Below are 14,484 nucleotides of genomic sequence, written 5' to 3'. Positions count from 1 at the left end.
TGACAGCATTCTAGAGAATTTAGTAGAAGTTCTCCAAAGTCAGGAGTTTTACGTACCATAAAGCTACACAGTACAAATATGGTAAAGAGGTATGTACCCCTCTGAGTCTTAAAGAAATCTGACTAAAGCTAAAGTGTGACCACCAATTAAACTTCCACAGAATCTTTGAGAATCCCTCATCATGTGTCCCAGTACTTTTCCACCTTCTCACAGTCAACTTGGAAACCTTATTGGATACTCCTATCTCATGGTCTGAACATCAGGACGTCCTTGGGTTCCTCCCGTCTCTAGATATACCATTTGTTCTTCCTTTGTTTGTTAGTGCCTCCCGTTCTTGTCAAGAGTTGTTCCTCCCAAGCCTCACTATCTCTCATACACAATGTGACTTTCACCAACTATGAGATCATATGAACGCACCTGCAAAAAAGAAGAAAACATTGCAGCCCAAGTAAAATTTCACGTTGAAGGTTAAATATTAAAGTACAAATACTTAGGGCCTTTTATTAATCTAAAATAGCAGAACACTTTAATACACATTTAAATGCATGGTTATGGATGCATATACAGTTATAAAATAAATGCAGGATGCCATTCAAAGAAATACATGAGTATTTAAGAGGTAACAAAATTACTAAAACTACACAAATACAGATATGTATGAAAACTGCAATTTGGTATCACTATAAGGAAAACATTAGTATGGACACTCATGTAATTATCTTGATTATACAGAAAATACATCTTCAGTATTACTTTACACCAAGGATATTAAAGGACAAAAATATATGGTACTACATGCACGTATATGTATGGCATAGTTAGGCATGAAAGGGTGGGGCCAAAATCATGCTGCTCATCTGGTAACTGTTATTGTTGCTGCCAGAGTATATTGCCTTCCTCAGAGGTGGTCTATATTTGTAAAGGCCAAAGTGACACATGTCATTTTCCGTTTGTGGTTTGTGTTGCTTCAATGGCTTTGCTTTGCATTTATAGGAATGCTATAATAGATCTTTTTGTATATATAATTATTTAGATTGCAGGACTGCAGCAAGTTCCTTGCAAGGTACATTTTTTCTAATTGCAATTGCAGTTACATAGAGCTTAATACCTGTTAGAAATGGGGGCCTCTGGTTGGCAGGTTTGTACCCTGTCCAAGTAGTGGAGTATTACACTTCTAAAATAACCCCTGCTCATCCCCTGGGTAGTTTAGCACGAGCAGTCAGGCTTATCTCAGAGGCAATGTGTAAAATATTTGCACCTAACGCACAGTAATACAGTGAAAACACCACAAAAGGACAACAAACCCATTTTAGAAAAATAACCTATATTTATCTGTGTAAAACATGCACAAAAATATAAAGATCCAATATACAGAAATAAAGATATGAATAATAATAAGAACAGACTTAAAGTCGGTATCTCCGTCCGAGTCTAACACAGCGTCCTGAACAAACAAAACCGACAATTCAGGCCGACCACGAGGTTGCGGGCCAGCTAGAGTGTCGGAATGACCCATAAACAGTACCTTGGAAATGCAGGGTGTCATGGACCTTGCGATGAGCCCGGAAGAGGCAGCATCAACAGGTGTGGTCCCCGAGGTTGGTGTAGGAGTTGACGTGCCCTTGAAGTCACATCCATTGCAAATTGAACTCTGTGAGGTTGAAGTCAGGAGTGCTGGCATCGGCTGGCATAGGGCTGCGGTGCAAAGTGGAGTGGTGCGGCGTACAGTGCACTCTTGTCACTGTGCAGGCAGCTGCTCGTGACGGTGTCAAGCAGCGTTGGTGAGACCAGGGCTGTGGTGTGAAGTGGGGCGGTTCTCGTCAAGGTGCTGACAGGGAACTGTGCAAGCAGCGGCATCATTGTTTTTCCTGAAGTGATGACATCGGTAGACGATCTGGAGTCGATGGCACTGGCATGGGTGGACCAAGGCTGCAGTGTGGGACAGGTAGTGTATCAGGTAACTTACAAGTGGTGCCCCCAGGCCACGGTGCAGACAGAAGCATCAAGGTCATCTTGGAGCGGCATCATCGATGAGTAACGATCTGAGCTCAACAAGGGCTATGGATTAGTTCACCCCGACACAATCCAAATTATTGCATGTTGCACTTGCCTTGACCTCTGCATGCACATATTTTATTTATTTATTTTTATTTTGTAGGTTTTGTATAGCGCGAACAAGACCCTTGCGGGTATCAGAGCGCTTTACAGGGGTGGAAATAAGATACAAATGAGTACTGAACAAAAACCAAACATTGAGTCTTGATATACAAATCGCTGTAGTGTTAATTAGATGAAATGTTCATGTGAATTTCCTTAGGAGTAGCAACTTTACTTCTTTCTTAAAGGAGGTAGCAGAGGGATTTCGTCTGGTTTCAGGGGGCAGTGTGTTCCAAATCCTGGGAGCGATTCCAGATAAGGCACGGTTGTATTTCTTCTTTTTGGCAAAGCATTGTGGTTTCAGAAGAAGATTGTTGGAACTTCTAGAGGATCTGTTGCCACATGAGAGCACAAGTTCCTGGGCCAGGTAGCTCGGGGTATTGTGATGTAGGGCATTGTGAGTCATACATGCGATTTTTAGTTGGATTCTGGCTTCGAAAGGGAGCCAATTAAGAACTCTAAGATCGGGGTGATGTGACAGTTTCTTTTTGAGCCCGTGATAAGTCTGGCCGCTGAGTTGAGTGATGCTCTTAGGGGCCCAATGTCGATCTGGGAAGACTGCAAAGCGTCGCACTTCCATAGTCAAGTCTTGGGATTACTAGTGCTTGAACTGCTATTTTGAAGTCACTTGAGGAAAGGAAGGGTTTTAATTTTCTCAAGGTGTTCATCTGAATCTTTGCTCCTATTGTTACAGCACTAATATGTTTCTGCACATTTAGGTTTCTGTCAAGTGTTAATCCTTGCAATTTCGCTGAATCAATGATATGGGGTTTGCAGTTGAGTGCTGTTAGTTGTTTGAGCCATCTTCAATGATGGAAGTTTGGCAGGGTGGAGCAATTAGGAGGAATTCAGTCTTGAGGGTATTTAGTTTCAGGTGGTTTTCCACTAGCCAAGTCTGGGCTTTTTGTAGGGTTAAGTTAAGAGATGTTGTGTCTTCCAAAGAGGTGATTTTTAGGTAGAGTTGTGTATCGTTTGCGTGCATGTGGTATTGGATGTTTGAGGAGCTGAGAATTTCGGTGAGTGGTTCCATGAATGGGTTGAAGAGTGTGGGTGAGAAGGATGAACCCTGAGGTACGCCTAATGTGACTAGGATATCCATAGATAAAGATTGATTGACCTTGAATCTTTGGGATCTATTTTGGAGGTAAGAGGTAAACCAATTTAGAAATGATCCTGACAGGCCGATTCTATGTTTTAAGAGGTCCAGAAGATTGTCATGTTTGACGGTGTCGAATGCCAAAGATAGATCAAGCAGGATTAACAGACAGGCTTCATTTTGATCTAGGATTTTTAGTTTCCTTTAGGTATGCCCTCGGGTAGCATGGTTTTGCTCCAATCTTTATATGCAATGACACTTCATGTACTATGAAATATACACTTTATCAGCAAGGGTGTATACCACCTCCCAATTACACTTGGTGTAACAAATCACAGCATGAGGCATCTAGGCATGTATTGGATTTAGGTGCTTGAGATAAGTAATTATATGACAAGCGTGTCTGGAGGCAAGCGCCAATCTTTTGATTGCTAGCAATCAGCATACTAAGGCCAGAGACTTCAAATGCTGACTTTGATATGAGACCCCAGCATCCCTCAGATCTGGTAGGTGTCACTCCCTGCCCTGAGGCCCATTTTTCACCAGGAAGGGCAGGACACTAGTATGAAAGTAGGTGTGGACCACACCCAGGTCAAACCCATGCCCTCGGGTAGCATGGTTTTGCTCCAATCTTTATATGCAATGACACTTCATGTACTATGAAATATACACTTTATCAGCAAGGGTGTATACCACCTCCCAATTACACTTGGTGTAACAAATCACAGCATGAGGCATCTAGGCATGTATTGGATTTAGGTGCTTGAGATAAGTAATTATATGACAAGCGTGTCTGGAGGCAAGCGCCAATCTTTTGATTGCTAGCAATCAGCATACTAAGGCCAGAGACTTCAAATGCTGACTTTGATATGAGACCCCAGCATCCCTCAGATCTGGTAGGTGTCACTCCCTGCCCTGAGGCCCATTTTTCACCAGGAAGGGCAGGACACTAGTATGAAAGTAGGTGTGGACCACACCCAGGTCAAACCCACCCCTAAGGTGAGCTCCTTGAAGTTCCCCATTCTAGGAAAATTCAGCTATTTTGGGGATGGCAAAATTTAGGAAATTGGGGCAGGTTATGACCACTTCCTACAGGAAGAAGTCATATAGAGGGCGTAGTGACCCCAAGGGTAGTATTTAGGTGGCTCCTTGATACCAGAACTTTAGATTGACCTGACTAAAAAATAAGAGGACACTGAAGAGCCAATCAACGCGAGAACTAAAGACTGCTATGGAATTCTGGTGCCACACTCTGCCTGCCCACTCCAGACTCCACAAATGCAAAGACCTGATTCGACCTGCAGCTGTGCATCTTCGTAAGGCCTCGGAGGTTACCAGTACTTCAAAAAACAGCCAGGATCTCCCTGCGAAAGGAGAAGCCACTCCCTTGCATCCTGCAGGCACCAACCGCGACGTGAGATTCAAAGATGCTGCTGACCACCGGGTTCATTAATGCAATAGCCATCCACGAGGTCAGCACACTCAAGAAGGTTAGATCTGTCTTCCTGCCAAACCTGAAGACGCCAGGAATTCCATAAGCCTTCCTGCACCAATACCAAGGGTACCCGACCCCTTTACCAAAGCTTGTGTGAAACCCAGTAGGGGGGCCAATTGACATCATTAATGACCAGCCAATGAGGGACATCAGCTCCATAGAGGCCAGCACTGAGAGTGGCCCAGCTGTCCTGTTCTTGATACCCTTGCAGGTCCTGACTGACAACAGTGAACGCCTTGACCCACAAGAGCCAGCCGGCTACAGACACTCTGCACTCGAGCCGCACTGCCTGGGCCTAGGGAAACCGACTGCTTCCCCATGCTCCCAGGAGTTTCACAACCCAAGCCCCACATTGGGAGCTCCCAGGCTTGTCACCAAGTCTATTTCCAAGTGGCCCCCTTTCCTTTCTTCCATGTAGCATGCAAGACTACCAACCCGTCCAGCACCTCTGCACCTAGACTCACCAGGGCAGATATGACCGATCTGCTGGTGGAACTTTGGTCCTTGTCCCTCTACCACCTCACGACCGAAAGTGGCCACACGGAAACGTATTGCAAGTATATGTCTGCAGTGATTGTTATTTCTCCCATAAGAAAGCATTACGCATAAAAACACACTGTTAGTCAACCTTGCTAGAACTGTAAAGAGTCTATTTGAAAAAATACTTACCTATTTATAAAGTTCTTGGTTTCAAAATATACATACAAATACCTGTTATTTTTCTAAATTGGTGTGGATCTCTTTGTTGAATGTATGCATCATTTATTGAATATGTTTGTGCAATAAATGTCTAACACTCTTCTCTGATGAGCCTAAGGCTTCTTGACCACCCTACCCTAGATAGAGCACCTTAGGACTGCTAGAGCAAGCCCCTGTCCAAATATAAGGTGTAAATGGACTCGTCACAGAGCATACCTCTTTTTGGTATACCATAGAAAGAGGCAACTTCCTATATCCATCACCTACCCTGGAACTGCATTAACTGACATCACTCGGTCACCCCTAATGTTGCCCAGCAGTACCCATTCTGCTCAAACTTCCTGATTGGTATTGCTATGAAAATGCTCTTGAGACCCATTCACATGTTCTATACATCAGGTATCATTTAACTGATGGTTCCCATTTGCCGATGTGCTGCCCATCTCCCGAGGTGTACACCATGTTGAAAATTGTTGGGCTATTTGTTTATTCTTTGGTTTACTCTGGGATTCCCCAGGTCGTTAGTTGCCTGGTGTGAGTGGGGGGAGGGCATTGCATGTTAATATGGATTTCGTTTTTTCTCTCTCTCCTATTTGTCTGGAAGGTGCCACCACAGTTACTATGTACACACTCTCATACAGAAATCACATTTTCCCTTGATACACTCAATCAAAGAAACATCCTACAAATGACAGAATTCATATCTAGCACAATACGAATGAATAGACCTTTTTATATAAAAAGAAAAGAAATTGCACTCGAGACCCTTACTATGATTAAACATAAACTACCACTTAATCATTTAGTGCAAAAATTAAAATGTATTCATTTGGTACATACACTACTTGTAAAAACACACTTTGTGTAATAAAATACATATATTCAGACATAACAAATCAATTCAACATGATTAAAAACCATAAAATGTATCTAATCAGGACATAACATGACATTAAATAACACTTATACCACAGAGGACCCTACTATATAGGGGAAGAACGATAATAGACAATACACTTTGGGCCTCATGTAGGTAGCCAAATACCGGTCGGTAACGGCCGATTTTCGGTAAATATGCCGTTACCGACCGGTATTCAGACAAGTGAGATGTAGGAGTCCAAAAACCACCTTTCGGTAAATATGAGGCGGTAAATACCGAATCATATTTACCGAATTCTAAAATACCGAATCAGATTTACCGAATACATACTTAACGAATCGGTAAATATGAAGTGGTAAATATGAAGTGGTAAAAATCAAAATGACATGTAGGAGCACTCGGTAATTAAGAAATCCAAGAAAATCGGTAAATAAGAGTCGGTAATTAACACGGATTGAAAGCAGGTGGTAACCATCAACAGTGCATATTAGCAATCCCAAAATGCAACAGCGTGGACAACATGGCCGCTATGTATGTCATTGCAAGGCGCCTACGTCTCCAGCCAGCAGGACTGAGGGTTTGGCGACGGGAGGAACGCATCTACAGACAGCGCATCACACTATTCCAGCTGACTGATGCAGAGATACATGAGAGGTACAGGCTACACCCCGAAACCATCATGGACTAATTCAGGGACCTGCACCCACTCCTGGACCAGCCAATAAGAAGGGCGCACGCCATACCCCCACATGTGCAGGTGCTCTGCAGCCTACATCTGCTGGCATCCGGCAGGTAGCAGGTGGTGATAGCTGCGGTGGGTGGTGTATCCCAGAGTTGCCTGTCACGTGTCTTCAGGAAGTTCCTGGATGCCATGATGCAGAGAATGCACCACTACATCAGCTTCCCCAACACACAGGCTGCACTGCAGAAAACAAAAACAGACTTTCAACACATGGCACAGTTCCCCCATGTCATCGGCTGTATTGATGGTACACACATCCCAATCTGTCCACCAGCTGACACAGAGCACATCTACAGGAACAGGAAGTGCACCCACTCCATCAATGTGCATACCGATTTGAATGATTTTGTTAAGGGTCCTGTGGGTGGCAGAACCAAAAGGTGGGCGTATGCTATTTATTTGACAGGCGAGGAATGTACCACAACACCAGACCATTCCTTGGTATGTAGGCACATTCAATTACACGGCGCATGCAATGTACAAGCCCCGAATTTGGCGTGCGTCCTACGAGGTATCCCAGTGCCTGTGATTACACCTCCTTTCACGCTGCTTGCAAACGGTAGTTATTCAATTTTGAATAATGAAGCTTGCTGCAGGATGTTAGTGGGAAACCTAACTGTCTCGCAGAAAGTTGTCTGCTGCATTAATGTTCTTTTCCACCCCCGCATGGGCGGCTGGATGTTTCCATCTGGCCTTCGATTCCAACCTTGAAAGCAGAGTTCAACAAGTTGAGCAGAAGAAGAGCGCTATTGTCCCACAAAGAGGTGCCTTTGACTTCCTCTCGTGAAACATTTGTCCTTCACGTTGCTAATACGCGCACTGAGGTACAGGCGCTTCTGAATACTGACCTCCCCCTACATTTCGGCTCTTTGATCCAAACTATTTCCAATGCCTCGGCCACGACCGGCCTGGCTCATTTTTTTTACTTGTGGGCTCGGGTCTCGTGACCTCTTTCCAAACTATTTTTGGTGTGATTCCGGCATTTTTTCATTCACTTTTCTCGAGCATCTTTGGAGGTGTCCCGCTGCTTCTGGCGCTAGTGGCAGGTGTGCTGCATTTCCTTTTTCTACTCCGGAATGGCTGGTCCTTCTGTGCCACACGAGCACCTGTCCCGTCTGCATCTTCTTCGTGATAGGATGCTTGACTTTTATGGTACTTTGCCATTGGCGACTTTGAGCCTGGTTTATGGATTATCCTTCAGGTATTCCTACTTCACCTGCGTGCAACCTGTATTTCACTGCCTGGATTGTCCCTTTGAATGGCCTCTGGATTTGTGCCTGACCAACACGGTGTCTCCGGTGCCGGATTTCGATCGACTGATGAGGCCCTTAGTGTCTCACGAGTTGGCCTGTTCTGGTGTCCGGATTATGGCCTGTGGTGCGGCGCATGGTATCCTGGGTAATTGGGACATATCAACTGCTGCCTACGACTTCTTGGCTATGAGCTATTTGGAGGAACATTCCGGTTGCCCTCTGATTGTGCTAGAGGCTCCGATGGTTGGAGAACACGTATGTTCCTTTTCTTTACTTAATTGGATGGCTGAGACTTTTAGTGGCCCTGCAAACGATTTTTTGTTGGAAGCAGTGGCCACATATGCTGCCTATACATTCATGGATTAACTGGACTGTCGTCCATTGCGCCTGTGCTACTGGACAGCACCCTGGCGCAACATTTATTTCTTTTATTTATCTTTTTTCTCTTCCTGATGGTCGTTTTGAGTTTTTTTATATACTTGCTTTTTTGATAGAATTCTATGATGCTATTTTATGTAGTTTCGGACTTTGGCACAGCATTGGTTACGCCTTGTTCTGCGCTGACTAAACTGAACTCTGCGTTCTCTCTTTTCTTGCCTATTAAATGGTGCTTCGATCAAGGGGCCGTGTAGTGAGTTCTCCCTGAATACGTACATACATTGTTCAGTTAGCATGACCACGTTAAATGTTTGCAAGCCATCTTTTTGTCTTTGCACACGACACTACGTTTACATGTTATTTCTTAAATAAACTGCTGACTCGAGACTTGCTTCACACGAGAGCAATCTGTTGTTCCCATCCCAAGCTCTGCGCAGCGACCTTGGTCTGTACATGGTGTGACAAACAGTCTGGAATATTACGCAATGCATGTTTTCCACTCTAGGTTGATCGACCCACTATTTAGCCATGACACACGCGCAGCTGCAAACACCTGAAAGTTGGTGCTTTTAATGTCACAGACATCATGTTTATTATTCAGACCGAAGACGAGCCTTCCTGCGAGAAGACTCCTGATGCTCCTGTGATGTGATTTCACTAAGCTGATCTTTGAGGTATGGGGTCCCCTATTCAAGCCTGAGAGACCTTCTATTGGCATGGTACTAATTTTAGCTTTAGTGAAGGGAAGGTGGTAGTATCCTCGGTATTTTCCGATTCGGTAAATACCACCTCGGTATTTACCGATTCGGTAAATACCACCTCGGTATTTTCCGATTCGGTAAATACCACCTCGGTATTTACCGATTCGGTGAATTCCGATTCGTGATTACCGAATGTTACCGAATCGGTAACTGTTACCGAATTTTTACCTACATATAACTTGCCGATTCTAATTTACCGATTCGGTACGGCTCGGTATTTAAGAATCGGTAAAATTTATTTACCTACATGAGGCCCCATGTCTTTTAGTACCACATGTCCCTAGGAGTGATTTCTACAAGCTTAACCTGGATACATAGACTGTAATTGGTATCTGGAGGTCCAATTTGTCCTTGGGATAATGTACAGAAATGCGTCAATGCGTTTCGATGGATGTCTAGTTATTCCATCTTTGTCAAGACAACAAAATACGTTCACTTTTCTTTGTGGTATTTTTGATTATTATACCCTGTATGACAAATATGTAAAAAATATATTTAATACCTAAGAATAATTGTGCTGTGAACATGATTTGCAATAACATACTACTCACATCTGGCTAATGTCTCAAAAATTCATTTTAAATATATCCCAATTTGTATTGCAACTGGATTTCTTATCCTTATGGCGTTACACTAATGTCGCGAACATATAATGTATTTCACCAGTTATATAATCTATTTCACCAGGTGTTTACAATACATATCACCATTTCAATAGGATATTTCAAACTTATTCCTTCTATACAAGATGTTACTGTTTCTTCAAACCTTTATACTTATGGTTTCCCAACAATTAAACGACATTTCTCACCATATTTCTTATTAAATAATTTGTTACTGAGAAACTAGTCCGCTGTGCCTGACCGCACCGTTAGCCGGTTTATATACGGGAAGAAAGTCAATCCTGGCACAATGCACCATTATTACTATAAGCATCTATTTTATTTTAAACTCCGTCCCGAGACACCTATCTGTAGTGTCGCGATACTCGTCCCTGACGTGACACGCTATTGTGTTCACGTCAGGGCACGTTCGTTGTACGTAGAGCAATAAATATGACGTCACGCAGAACCGTCGGCAGAAGCGCCACGGCTGCGGAGACGGCAAGCAAGCACAACCAGTGTCCCGAGTCATCATTGAGCCCCACGTGTTAGGCCTATGCTAAGAGCCCATGTGCTAAGGCCCCCCAGCGACACAACAAGTTGGCGACGAGGGTGCGATCGTGCCCCCGCTCAGAATCAGCGCGTCCGGTTGGTGTGGCGGCCGTTAGCGCTCCTCGCTTGCGGTGCTCGTGCCCCGCTGGTGCGCACTGCAGTCCCCACGCTGAGAGCGTGCCCTGGACGTGCGCGGAAGCGCCGGAGCGGTCCGTTGTGTGTGGCTGCTCGCGCTGGGGCCGTCTCTGCCATCGGCGCCCCAGCGCGTTTCAAAGACCTCACGTGCCCTGCCCTCTTGCCCTGGGGAGCGCGCAGCATGTGCCGTGCCCAGCCACCAGAAGCCAGACAGTGAAGCACACAGCGCGTTCTGCTCACCGGAGGCCCAGGAAGGTAGGGTCAAGCGCCCCTGAGCCTGAATAAACCCTCAGCATTGCAGGACACGGGAGGGGCTGACACACACACGCCCCCTTGGGGAATTTGAGCTGCCCAAGGGAGAAGGGGTCTCGCCCAGCGCCAGCAACACACGGGCCAGAAGGTCTCGCCCAGGGGAATCTGAACTGCCCAAGGGAGAAGAGGTCTCGCGTCGCACCAGCCGCACACGTGCCAGAGGGTCTCGCCCAGCGTGAGGGCACACGAGAGAGGGAGGTCCAACCTTGCGCAGGCCACGCACGCGCAACATGGCGACAATCCCGCCAATAGAGCCGTTCTCCGTCGAGGGGTCCCCATCGACAGTAGCAGCCCGGTGGAGAGACTGGGAGGACAGAGTGCGCATCTTCTTCGAGGCCACGAAGGTCCACAGAGATCAAAAGCGTGCAATGATAATTCACCTAGGTGGAAAAGAAATTCACAACATAGTGAAGACGCTTGCGGAAGCCACCCCCAAGACGCACACGACGCTCATAGCAGCTCTCAACGAATACTTTGAGCCAATGGCAAACCGCGACTATGAACGCTTCATATTTCGCCAAGCGCGCCAATCGCCGGAGGAGTCGCTCGACAAATTCTACGCTCGTCTAAAGAACTTAGCGGCCACCTGTGGGTTTCGAGACGAGACGGAGGAGATAAGAGGCCAGATAATACAAGGGTGTGCGTCCGCCAAGCTCAGGGAGAGAATCTTGGAGGAATCCGGTAAGCCCCTGGCGGACATCCTGACGATGGGCCGAACGAAGGAGCTGTCCAAGGCGCGCGCTGCGCACATGGAGGCGGCACTGCAAGTGCCAGTGAAGGTCGAGCCGGTCAATGCCGTGGCAGTCAAGCCGAAACAGAGGTGGCCCCGACGAAAGCCAGCCCCGGCTGCTCAAGAACAGCAAAAGTCCTGTGGATATTGCGGTGGCTCACCCCACGCCCCGTCGGAGTGCCCAGCAAGGGGGACCAAATGCAGAGGGTGTGGACGCTTCAACCACTTTGAGAAAGTGTGCCGATCGAAGGGCTTCCGAAAGCCCCGCCAGGCCGTGCACACGGTCGAGGAAGGAGGTCCGGGAGCCAGTGATATGGACGACGATGTAGAGGAGGAAAAAGTCATACACCGGGTGCACATGATAGGCACGGCGGCCCGCCGGACTAGGAGACTGCCGCAATGCAGCATCCGAGTAGGGTCAGAGGAAGTTACAACAGTGGTAGACACAGGAGCCAGCATCAACATCATGGCTGCCGCCATGCACAAGTCCATGCGTCCACAGCCCCCACTACAGCCCTCGACTATCACAGTGTTCGCCTATGGACAGGAAGAGCCGTTAAAGGTACGAGGAAAGTTCAGAACGGTGTTGTCCCATGGGACAAGGTCCATCACGTCGAATGTCTACGTCACCGAAGACGGGCAAGGCATGCTCCTGGGCTGTCGAGTGGCGGAAGATCTGGGAGTGGTAACCTTCGCGTTTGGGGTACACCAAGAGTCAGTACACCACACTCTGGAGGAGTTTGAGGAAATCTTTCAAGGGATAGGCAAGTTCCGGGGGAAAGAAGTACACCTACACATCGATCCCACGGTCCAGCCGATAGCACTCCGGCATCGCCGCATAGCATTCCACCTCAGGCCACTGGTGGAAGCGGAATTAAAGAAGCTTGAGGCAGCGGGGATCATTGAGAAAGTGTCCGGACCGACCCCGTGGGTGTCGCCAATTGTCGTGGCGAAGAAACCCAAGCAGCCAGGCGCTGTCCGTATATGTGTGGACATGAGGCTCCCGAACGTTGCCATCAAAAGGGAGCGACACATCACCCCGACCATCGATGACATCGTTGGGGAAATGGCCAGAGCCAAGTGGTTCTCAAAGCTGGACCTACACTCGGGATATCACCAGCTAGTTCTAGATGAAGCATCCCGGAACATAACCACGTTCTCCACCCATGTAGGTCTGAGGCGTTACACGAGGCTGAGCTTCGGGGTATTGAGCGCTGCGGAGGTATTCCAGAATGTAATACAAGAGCTGATCGCTGGAATCCCCGGGGCGCTCAACGTCAGCGATGACATCATGATACATGCCACGACGGTAGCGGAACACAACGAGAGGCTGGTGCAGGTGCTGCGACGAATACGAGACGCAGGCCTCACGCTACATCGGGAGAAGTGTGAATTCCTGTGCCGGAAGATCCAGTTCTTCGGCTACATCTTCTCAGCTGATGGCGTCAACCCCGATCCGGACAAGGTCAAGGATATCAAGGAGGCAGCCGCTCCTGCAAACGTCACGGAGGTGAGGAGCTTTCTAGGAATGGTGAACTACTGTGGCAGGTTCATCAAGGATCTAGCGAACCTCACAGCGCCACTGAGAGAACTCACAAAAGAATCCACCCCCTGGACATGGAACAGTGACCAGAGTAGAGCATTTGAAGAAGTCAAACACGCACTCTCAGAAGCCACGACGCTGGCCTTCTTCGATCCGGCCAAGCTGACACAGATTGCCGTCGATGCCGGTCCAGTAGGGCTGGGTGCAGTCCTACTGCAGCGGAAGACGGATGCCGAAGAATGGGCCCCGGTGGCCTTCGCCAGCCGGTCACTCACGGAGACGGAGCAGAGATACTCCCAAATAGAAAAGGAGGCGATCGCCATTCATTGGGGGTGTCGGCACTTCCACTTGTACGTCTATGGCAAACCCTTTGTTGTGACCACCGACCATAAGCCATTGGTCTCCCTGTTCGCAGGCACCTCAACGAAGCCGCCGCCAAGGATAGAGAAATGGATGTTGCAACTGCAGGACTACAACTGCAAGATTGAGTATCAGCCGGGGGCGCGGAACCCGGCAGACTACCTATCTCGCCACCCCCGCACAGCAACTCCAAGAGAAATAAAAGAGGCGGCAGAAACAGAAGAGTACGTCCGGTGCATCACGGCGCGGTCATGCCCCCGGCCAGTGTCCATGGCCAGCCTGTCCCAGGCAACCAGTGAAGACGAGTGCCTACAAAGAGCGAGAATGGCGGTCCGAGATAACAGCTGGACCCGCGCCCGAGAGGAGTGGAAGAGCCTGACGCCTCAGGCGAGACAGATAATGGAGAGTTTGTACCACGTGAGGACAGAACTGACGGAAGACGAGACTGGATGCCTGCTGAGAGGCCACCGGCTGGTCATACCGATGTCCCTCACCCAGAGAGTGGTGGATCTAGCCCATATCGGTCACCAGGGCATGGTCAAGACTAAGTCACGGCTCCGAACCAAAGTATGGTTCCCTCTCATGGACGAAATTGTGGAGGCTACCGTTCGAGAGTGCCAGGCGTGTCAGCTAACCGGTGAAATGCCCCGGCCAGCCCCTGTGGTGATGGAGCCTCGCCCGAGGAGGCCCTGGTCAAAGATCAGCATCGATTTCGGCAGCCTGCCAGACGGACGGCACACCTTGGTGGCCATAGATGACCACTCCAAGTATCCGGAGGTTGAGATACTG

This window comes from Triturus cristatus, chromosome 5_1 (genome assembly GCF_964204655.1).
Source record: "Triturus cristatus chromosome 5_1, aTriCri1.1, whole genome shotgun sequence".
Lineage (NCBI taxonomy): Eukaryota > Metazoa > Chordata > Amphibia > Caudata > Salamandridae > Triturus > Triturus cristatus.
This window is presented reverse-complemented; position numbering follows the sequence as displayed.